Source organism: Esox lucius, chromosome 23, assembly GCF_011004845.1.
Source record: "Esox lucius isolate fEsoLuc1 chromosome 23, fEsoLuc1.pri, whole genome shotgun sequence".
Lineage (NCBI taxonomy): Eukaryota > Metazoa > Chordata > Actinopteri > Esociformes > Esocidae > Esox > Esox lucius.
The window spans coordinates 17957936-17968260 of NC_047591.1; the positions used below are offsets into that span (position 1 = coordinate 17957936).

General features: G+C 43.1%; 1 long non-coding RNA gene across 1 annotated transcript; it reads left to right on the forward strand.

The window, feature by feature from the left end:
• Nucleotides 1-6751: 6751 nt before the first annotated feature.
• On the forward strand, nt 6752-9249 carry LOC105020335. Its single transcript, XR_828710.3, has 5 exons — nt 6752-6804; nt 7175-7252; nt 7424-8243; nt 8755-8914; nt 9035-9249. It is a non-coding gene; the product is annotated as an uncharacterized LOC105020335 (long non-coding RNA).
• Nucleotides 9250-10325: the final 1076 nt, after the last annotated feature.

A 10325-nucleotide genomic window follows, 5' to 3' on the forward strand; every position in this document is an offset into this window, starting at 1 on the left:
AATTTGATAAAAGCTGGATTTCAATGACAGGACGCTAAATGATTCCAGATTTCTCCCACATCAGTCCCTTGGAGTCCATGCACACACCTAATTCCTGCACACACGCACTGACCAAGACCTAATCTATAGTCCCCTCCCCAATTCCATTTTGGGGAAATAACTGTTTTCTTGTATTGGAGGGTTGCGGCCAGGTCCAATAGAGAACCTGTATGGGGCATTATCTTTCTTCTTTTCCACAAAGATAGTCAAAGTCTTGATACATTCGCGGACATGAGGGAGATATGTTAGTAGCCATCAACAATTAAATTGTTGTTTAATGCAATGGCCAGTGTTGCTCCATTAGGATGACAGTTGTTTCAGATAGTTACAAATGGCCTTCTGTCAATGCATTTAAAAAAAAAAAATATTCAATCAATTATTTATATTGACTTAATGTCATCATATTTGACTTGTGGGGTTAACTGTTATTAAACACATAATATCCTACAATTAGTAAATTATCCCATTGTGGCACCTTGTTCCCTGAACAAGGTTATAGACATTAACCAAAGTAAAATCCTGATTGGCTTGAGGTGTGTGTCCGTTGGCCTATTTAAGCCTCTTACAGGCCGCACTAAACCAATACTTGTTGGTAACGAAAGCTGTTATTGAAAACATGGGAGCTTTGAAAAGAGTTTTGCTTTTTGTGGTGCTCCTTGAGGTCTTGGAAGGTTGGTGATTGTCGTTTTACTTTCACTGTCTGTATTCAGCCAGAAACCTGACCAGAAGTCTTTCAAAAATCCCCTTGTTAAGTGTGTGTTTATTGTGACATGTCAACTCCTTAGTTTCTTGTGTTCCTGCTGACAAGTCGCAGAAGCAACATGGAAACTCACTCCAGAGTCTTCAAGGTCAGTATGTCTTTGTCTCTCTGTCTATCCCTTCCAGCAGTGTTTTCTGTCCCTGCAAAGAACTACTACAAAACATAGCTGTCAATTTATACTGCTACTTGGTTAGTTGAAAACGACACAACTGGAGAACAACAGTATTCGTGCCGCCACAATGTTGAATAGTGGTTCTCTGTAGTATAAGACTATTGTTGGGGAAAAGTAGAAGTAGCCTGTTAATCAACTGCACATCAGTGACGATATGGCTCTCAATGATGTGATTGTATTGCCAGTACCAAGTAAACCACTAAGAGCCATGGTTTAAGAAATTACTTCTGCCCAGTAGTGACCTTGATTGAATAATTTTCAGTCTGTAAGAACTGGTATCCTGGATGCAGGCTGAGGCATGATGATGATCCACAAAATGTTGTCTTAAGCAAGCAGAACAGGTGCGCTCCTTTTTCCGAACTGTGCTCTTGTTTTTGTGTTTTCTTCCCTAGTGCATTTGGACACTGATGAAGAACCGTCCAAGGGCGTGTTTGTCCCCATTCAGACAACATCTCAAGTCACGGCGGCCTACGACAACTCTGCTATTCCACTGCCTGAAGACACAAGTGATTCTACCGCCACTAGTGAAACCTCTGGCCTTGCAGCCGACGAGCCCTCCACGAAGGCTGCCGCTAGCACCACCTCTGGCCTCGCAGCGGATTCCTGTGCACAAACCATGGGCTTATTCAACTGCTTAGTTCAAAACGGAGTTGGTTTTCCTGCAGCGGATTGAGTGGAAATGTCCACAATCACAGTACATCTACGAGTATATCAATTGTGACCTTGCGAATTGAAACAATAAAAGAGAATTCAGTCAATGATTTTTGTTCTCCTGAACCTCTTCCAGGAAGTACTGCCACAGGGCATATAGGGGGTTAGCTCCTCTTCTATCCTGCACTAACAAAATCCTAATGTTGTGCCAAAGGTTATGGAGATCTTGTAATGGCTAGAAATTTGAAGGGACTGGAAATGTTGACTAGAGAGAATGCAGTGGAAGACTCAAAAAGCTCTATCAGATGAACAATACCGACAGTTCCAGAAAACAAATCCAGTGACCTTTGCCCAGCCTCTGACATAATTGCCAACGGAACGCTTTTGTCTTAAATTTCCCTTTGGGGTGCGTTGCTGCTATGAAACCAAAAGGCCTCATGTAGCAGAGATTGCAGCATGCAAAAGAACATAATTCGTGGCGTAACAAACAATAGCAGTCTTACAAAGCACAGGGTTGGTCTGTGGCTGAGATTCGAACCATTGGTGCTTTTGGCTCGGGGGACAGATGGCCTGGCAGCCTTGCCCATCAGGCCTGTTTTCCAATGGCCCATCTTTTTTTGGGTGGGTTGCCTTGGCCCCTCACGTCATTATTCCGTCTGAGCGGCACTGGGCATTATCTCCATTGTGGCACTGAAGTGACTGACCAAAAGGGAACCTTGGGCTATGTCTATAACCATTTCTCCCCGAGGGAGGTAAAGAAGTTCCACACATTTTGGGCCTCACTCTGTTCAAGTTGCTGCAGAGGGCGCATGTGAAATCTGTGTATACCGGTGTAGCTGGGCATATTATATAACAGAGGGTGTGGGGTTCCTGGCGGCTGCACACCTGTAAGGCCTTATCAGACGTGATTGTGTTTGTAGTCACCGAAATGCTGGACGCATCCGTCTCCCCATTGTGGCACCTTGTTCCCTGAACAAGGTTATAGACATTAACCAAAGTAAAATCCTGATTGGCTTCAGGTGTGTGTCCGTTGGCCTATTTAAGCCTCTTACAGGCCGCACTAAACCAATACTTGTTGGTAACGAAAGCTGTTATTGAAAACATGGGAGCTTTGAAAAGAGTTTTGCTTTTTGTGGTGCTCCTTGAGGTCTTGGAAGGTTGGTGATTGTCGTTTTACTTTCACTGTCTGTATTCAGCCAGAAACCTGACCAGAAGTCTTTCAAAAATCCCCTTGTTAAGTGTGTGTTTATTGTGACATGTCAACTCCTTAGTTTCTTGTGTTCCTGCTGACAAGTCGCAGAAGCAACATGGAAACTCACTCCAGAGTCTTCAAGGTCAGTATGTCTTTGTCTCTCTGTCTATCCCTTCCAGCAGTGTTTTCTGTCCCTGCAAAGAACTACTACAAAACATAGCTGTCAATTTATACTGCTACTTGGTTAGTTGAAAACGACACAACTGGAGAACAACAGTATTCGTGCCGCCACAATGTTGAATAGTGGTTCTCTGTAGTATAAGACTATTGTTGGGGAAAAGTAGAAGTAGCCTGTTAATCAACTGCACATCAGTGACGATATGGCTCTCAATGATGTGATTGTATTGCCAGTACCAAGTAAACCACTAAGAGCCATGGTTTAAGAAATTACTTCTGCCCAGTAGTGACCTTGATTGAATAATTTTCAGTCTGTAAGAACTGGTATCCTGGATGCAGGCTGAGGCATGATGATGATCCAGAAAATGTTGTCTTAAGCAAGCAGAACAGGTGCGCTCCTTTTTCCGAACTGTGCTCTTGTTTTTGTGTTTTCTTCCCTAGTGCATTTGGACACTGATGAAGAACCGTCCAAGGGCGTGTTTGTCCCCATTCAGACAACATCTCAAGTCACGGCGGCCTACGACAACTCTGCTATTCCACTGCCTGAAGACACAAGTGATTCTACCGCCACTAGTGAAACCTCTGGCCTTGCAGCCGACGAGCCCTCCACGAAGGCTGCCGCTAGCACCACCTCTGGCCTCGCAGCGGATTCCTGTGCACAAACCATGGGCTTATTCAACTGCTTAGTTCAAAACGGAGTTGGTTTTCCTGCAGCGGATTGAGTGGAAATGTCCACAATCACAGTACATCTACGAGTATATCAATTGTGACCTTGCGAATTGAAACAATAAAAGAGAATTCAGTCAATGATTTTTGTTCTCCTGAACCTCTTCCAGGAAGTACTGCCACAGGGCATATAGGGGGTTAGCTCCTCTTCTATCCTGCACTAACAAAATCCTAATGTTGTGCCAAAGGTTATGGAGATCTTGTAATGGCTAGAAATTTGAAGGGACTGGAAATGTTGACTAGAGAGAATGCAGTGGAAGACTCAAAAAGCTCTATCAGATGAACAATACCGACAGTTCCAGAAAACAAATCCAGTGACCTTTGCCCAGCCTCTGACATAATTGCCAACGGAACGCTTTTGTCTTAAATTTCCCTTTGGGGTGCGTTGCTGCTATGAAACCAAAAGGCCTCATGTAGCAGAGATTGCAGCATGCAAAAGAACATAATTTGTGGCGTAACAAACAATAGCAGTCTTACAAAGCACAGGGTTGGTCTGTGGCTGAGATTCGAACCATTGGTGCTTTTGGCTCGGGGGACAGATGGCCTGGCAGCCTTGCCCATCAGGCCTGTTTTCCAATGGCCCATCTTTTTTTGGGTGGGTTGCCTTGGCCCCTCACGTCATTATTCCGTCTGAGCGGCACTGGGCATTATCTCCATTGTGGCACTGAAGTGACTGACCAAAAGGGAACCTTGGGCTATGTCTATAACCATTTCTCCCCGAGGGAGGTAAAGAAGTTCCACACATTTTGGGCCTCACTCTGTTCAAGTTGCTGCAGAGGGCGCATGTGAAATCTGTGTATACCGGTGTAGCTGGGCATATTATATAACAGAGGGTGTGGGGTTCCTGGCGGCTGCACACCTGTAAGGCCTTATCAGACGTGATTGTGTTTGTAGTCACCGAAATGCTGGACGCATCCGTCTCCCCATTGTGGCACCTTGTTCCCTGAACAAGGTTATAGACATTAACCAAAGTAAAATCCTGATTGGCTTCAGGTGTGTGTCCGTTGGCCTATTTAAGCCTCTTACAGGCCGCACTAAACCAATACTTGTTGGTAACGAAAGCTGTTATTGAAAACATGGGAGCTTTGAAAAGAGTTTTGCTTTTTGTGGTGCTCCTTGAGGTCTTGGAAGGTTGGTGATTGTCGTTTTACTTTCACTGTCTGTATTCAGCCAGAAACCTGACCAGAAGTCTTTCAAAAATCCCCTTGTTAAGTGTGTGTTTATTGTGACATGTCAACTCCTTAGTTTCTTGTGTTCCTGCTGACAAGTCGCAGAAGCAACATGGAAACTCACTCCAGAGTCTTCAAGGTCAGTATGTCTTTGTCTCTCTGTCTATCCCTTCCAGCAGTGTTTTCTGTCCCTGCAAAGAACTACTACAAAACATAGCTGTCAATTTATACTGCTACTTGGTTAGTTGAAAACGACACAACTGGAGAACAACAGTATTCGTGCCGCCACAATGTTGAATAGTGGTTCTCTGTAGTATAAGACTATTGTTGGGGAAAAGTAGAAGTAGCCTGTTAATCAACTGCACATCAGTGACGATATGGCTCTCAATGATGTGATTGTATTGCCAGTACCAAGTAAACCACTAAGAGCCATGGTTTAAGAAATTACTTCTGCCCAGTAGTGACCTTGATTGAATAATTTTCAGTCTGTAAGAACTGGTATCCTGGATGCAGGCTGAGGCATGATGATGATCCACAAAATGTTGTCTTAAGCAAGCAGAACAGGTGCGCTCCTTTTTCCGAACTGTGCTCTTGTTTTTGTGTTTTCTTCCCTAGTGCATTTGGACACTGATGAAGAACCGTCCAAGGGCGTGTTTGTCCCCATTCAGACAACATCTCAAGTCACGGCGGCCTACGACAACTCTGCTATTCCACTGCCTGAAGACACAAGTGATTCTACCGCCACTAGTGAAACCTCTGGCCTTGCAGCCGACGAGCCCTCCACGAAGGCTGCCGCTAGCACCACCTCTGGCCTCGCAGCGGATTCCTGTGCACAAACCATGGGCTTATTCAACTGCTTAGTTCAAAACGGAGTTGGTTTTCCTGCAGCGGATTGAGTGGAAATGTCCACAATCACAGTACATCTACGAGTATATCAATTGTGACCTTGCGAATTGAAACAATAAAAGAGAATTCAGTCAATGATTTTTGTTCTCCTGAACCTCTTCCAGGAAGTACTGCCACAGGGCATATAGGGGGTTAGCTCCTCTTCTATCCTGCACTAACAAAATCCTAATGTTGTGCCAAAGGTTATGGAGATCTTGTAATGGCTAGAAATTTGAAGGGACTGGAAATGTTGACTAGAGAGAATGCAGTGGAAGACTCAAAAAGCTCTATCAGATGAACAATACCGACAGTTCCAGAAAACAAATCCAGTGACCTTTGCCCAGCCTCTGACATAATTGCCAACGGAACGCTTTTGTCTTAAATTTCCCTTTGGGGTGCGTTGCTGCTATGAAACCAAAAGGCCTCATGTAGCAGAGATTGCAGCATGCAAAAGAACATAATTCGTGGCGTTACAAACAATAGCAGTCTAACAAAACACAGTCCAAATTTGGTAATCGTTAGTTCACAAAGACTGCCGAGTTAGATGAATTGACAAGAAATAATTGAATTCACGTGGGCCGTATTCTGTGAAGCACTCTGGTAGCTGTGTGGGAGAAATTTACTCAACATTGTTAATTCTTAATAGCTTTTCCTGAACGAAGTTACGGATAATAGATATCAATGCTGCAGTAGCCCTTGGTCTTTCATCTAAAACTTTCACATTTAAATGGGTTACAGGTGCTACCTTTCATTTGAGTAGAGTTATAACTGTTTCCCTGGGAACCTCTAGCCATCATGGGAGGTCATTTTATACCCTTTATACAAGGATGGAACTTCAGTTCTTACCACTTAGTGATATCATTTTGTTAGAATTCCTGATATAAGTGTATGTGTATTGTGACATCTCCTTAGTTGCTTGTGTTCATGTTGAGAAGTCCCAGAAGCAAGATGGAATCTCACTGCAGTCTTTAAGGTATGTCTTTTTGTCCCCCCTTCCAGCAGGGTTTTTTTTCACTGCAAAGACTTACCACTGGTAAGAAGCTGCTACTTGGTTAGTTGAAAATGCAATGGGAGAATAAACCTACTTGGTGACATGGTTTGTTTATGGATTGGTGAAAGATGTCTTTCGGAATCAGTCATGGTTGCACTGTTGTGGCCTTTATGTAGCAAGTGGTTAAGAAAGTTGTTGGAACTACTCAACAATGTGTGCTGCCTTTGACACCTCCGTAATTGAAGATAATATGACATAAAACAAGTTAGTTTGGGATTTACACCATTTTAAACAATTTGTGACTGGGGTACATGTGTAAAGTTTAAGAATCACTTCTTAAACTTGACCACATTGCCTGAACCTTCACTGAACTTACTATTCTTGTGCCTGATTTTACATTCTCCTTTTTCAGAAATGTCCTCAAATTACCTTTCTATTGAACATCTGTTCTCACTGCTCCAGTTAAATGAGTCTGGTGCTGCTGCAGAAGGTAGGCATGGCAACACTGGTAAATTTGCAATGAGTTTCGAGGGTTCTGATATTGCTTAATTGAGACAGAATGTTGCCTTTACATTCGATCTGGACACCAATGAAATTCTGGCCCCATTACGACATTACCTGAAATAATGCCTGACCCATCTGACAATTACTACTCTACTAGTGCTCTGCCTGAAGATCCAAGCGACTTGACCAATGTTGAGGCCTCACCTTCTGCTCCTGAAGTCGCACTGGATGACGCTTCACATACCTCCGGCCCAACGGCCCCAGCCGACGAAGCTGGCCCCAGCTCCGCCTGCCCAGGATTTTACTTTGGTTTTCTCCATTACTGAATGTGAAAAAAGCTAGTATTATTTACGACCTTGTCTTGTTACCCAAAGTCTGGAAATGTATCTCTGGTGTTCTAATGGGCATAGTCTGAGTGCGAACCTACAATCTACCTTTGGTTACTTGGATTCAACAAGACCATGTCAGTATCAGCAACAAATGTCATTCTACAAGAACAAATGACTGGAGGAGTTGCTTTAGATTGTGGTCAAACATACTGATTTCCTTATTTGCATTGTGCATTTTAGGTGAGACAATATCAAACAAATGTTAGTATGCAATGATTGGAACAGTTTGGTGTAAGCCCAGTCTGGGGAACCTCTGCAGTAGGGATGTAATTGTTGAGCTTGTATGGGCCTTTATTTCCCACAGTGTGCCTGTAAAGTTTGTTTTGGTCACAGTGGATCTGCTTGAAAGTTAAGTTGTTTGGGGAAGCACTAGTTACCTCTGGTGGTCTGGTCTGCTTGATGCATGCTCCAGGATACATCTAACTCCTAACTTTCCTTATCCGTCTTGATGTTGCCCGTTGATGGAAATTCCTGCAACTCCCAAGATTTCCTTCTTTAAGTAGGCTGCTTGTGGATTGTAGGTGACGTGGGGTGTGAGATGATCAAGGCATGAAGGGATACAGCATATGATGTCAGCTCAATTTCGAGGTAGGACAACAGACAGGTGCTAACAATTTGTCTGTATTGGATATCGATGTTTGGTATTTATATTATGCTTAACATTTTTGTAGCTAACATGACAATAAGCTAGTGCAAAAGAGCAGTGCATGAGTGTTTCTTGCTAACTTGCCTACAAGGGCTGCTAACAACATTTTCTTTTCCAACAGACTGAAAAATGTCATTTCAAGAAATACAATCATTCATGAGTCAGACGGAAACAAAAAATATGAATAACAGGATCTGAAAGTGTGAGCACATTGCGCTGTCTTGCTTATTAGACAACTGACAAGTTAAACTCAATAAACAAGTTATACTCTTTTTGCGAAACGATACTAGCAAGCAAGTTTATTTATATATCACAATTCATACATAGAAGTAATTCAATGTGCTTCACAAAGAAAAATAAAATATATAAAAATACAATAGCTGTTATGGGTTGCTCCCCCTCCGCCCTGAGTCGGGTGGTTCGGTCCCTGTTTGTTTGTGGTTTTTCCACCAGGAGTGCTGGAGGTGTGTTCAGTAGGTCAAGGGGCATGGCAGAGTCTTCACTGCACAGTCAATCTTCGCAGTTGCAGCTCATCCACATGATTCACTCCACCAATATTTAAACCCGGGCTGATCACCTCTTCGGCGCCAGTTCGTTATCTACTACCCATGCTGTACTTGGCTCTCAGTTCCAGTTGTTCGCTAATATCATCCTTGTATTCTCGCACACCCTAGTTAGCCTTTTGTTCCCTGAGTTTGTACTTACCCTGTGTTTCTCTCCTGTTCCCGCTCAGACCTGCTGCTTCCTCTACTGCGCCTACTAGCTTCCAGCCTCACCACCCAGCCTTCGCCTCCACCTACGAACACCATCAGTACACTCCTCTCCACCTCGTGTCCAGTAACCACTCGGACTCTTCGCCGTCAGCTCTCCTCCAGCTTCGGACCTGCCGGGAGTTTCCCAGCCCTGATTCTGCATTTAAAGTTCTCTCTGAGTACCCTGTTTCTCCATTAAAACCTTTTGGACCTAGCTAACGTAGTCAGTGTGATTTCTCTGCGTTCTGGGTCAGACGAACTCTAACAATAGCATAAAAAGAAACACTCAAATGAAAACATCAGTTATATTGTTAGCTTTGACTACACAATCTAGCCTACTGATTAAGTATGTTATATTTTAAAATGGTATGTAAATGAATTGTAAAAGTTTCCACAAACTGGGCCCTTCTGTGCCACCTACGGCAAGAAGGAATACAGTTTGTCAAAGACACTTCCAATGTGCATATAAATATACCCTTACATTAGTTACAATAGTTAAAATGGCTCATGTTGCCTATCCAAAGTAATTAGTTGAACACAAGCGGTGGCAAAGTCTTGCATGGCGACAATGTCGCTATGGGACTTTTTCAGAGACGGGACGTTGATTGTTTTGCAACTGTATGTTACATTTTGGTAGTTCAACAATTAAATATGGTGGACTGGCTTAAACAGAATTAAAATTCTGTTTAATTCCTCTTTCAATACCCTTTCTGATGGTTTATCTGAAAACATCCTGTCTGGGAAAAAAAAATCCTGGCTGGCTCGTTTTCTTTAAATCACCTGCTATTTGAGGTTAGCTCTGCTTGCATGGGGTTTCCAGGATTTCCTTATCAATCCTACCCAGAGATGCATGGCATTCTGCCACATACTGACATCACAAGGAATCCCAAGGCTTTGAGGAATATTGGCTTCTCTCTGGAGTTCCTGTCCCAAATAATATTTGCTTTGTTCACAATGTTTCCCTTATCGCTACACTGTTTTATACACCAGGCTGAAGAGGTTTGTCCCTTGGTCCTACAGAAAATAAATTAACTATTAATTAGAACAATCCATACCTAAAAGTTCCAACTGATTCAAATTATGAACCTACATCTGCGTACTACATAAATTAAGGGAATTGGTGAAGCAGGTTGAAAATGAAACCGACAAAATGGCCAGTCATTTTCTCCTATACTGACAATACCTTTTTCTCCTTAGCTATTGTGGTCTTACCTCATTGCAATAACTCCAACATCGCATAGCTGGAAGGGTACACTCCCTTCCCAAGTACCG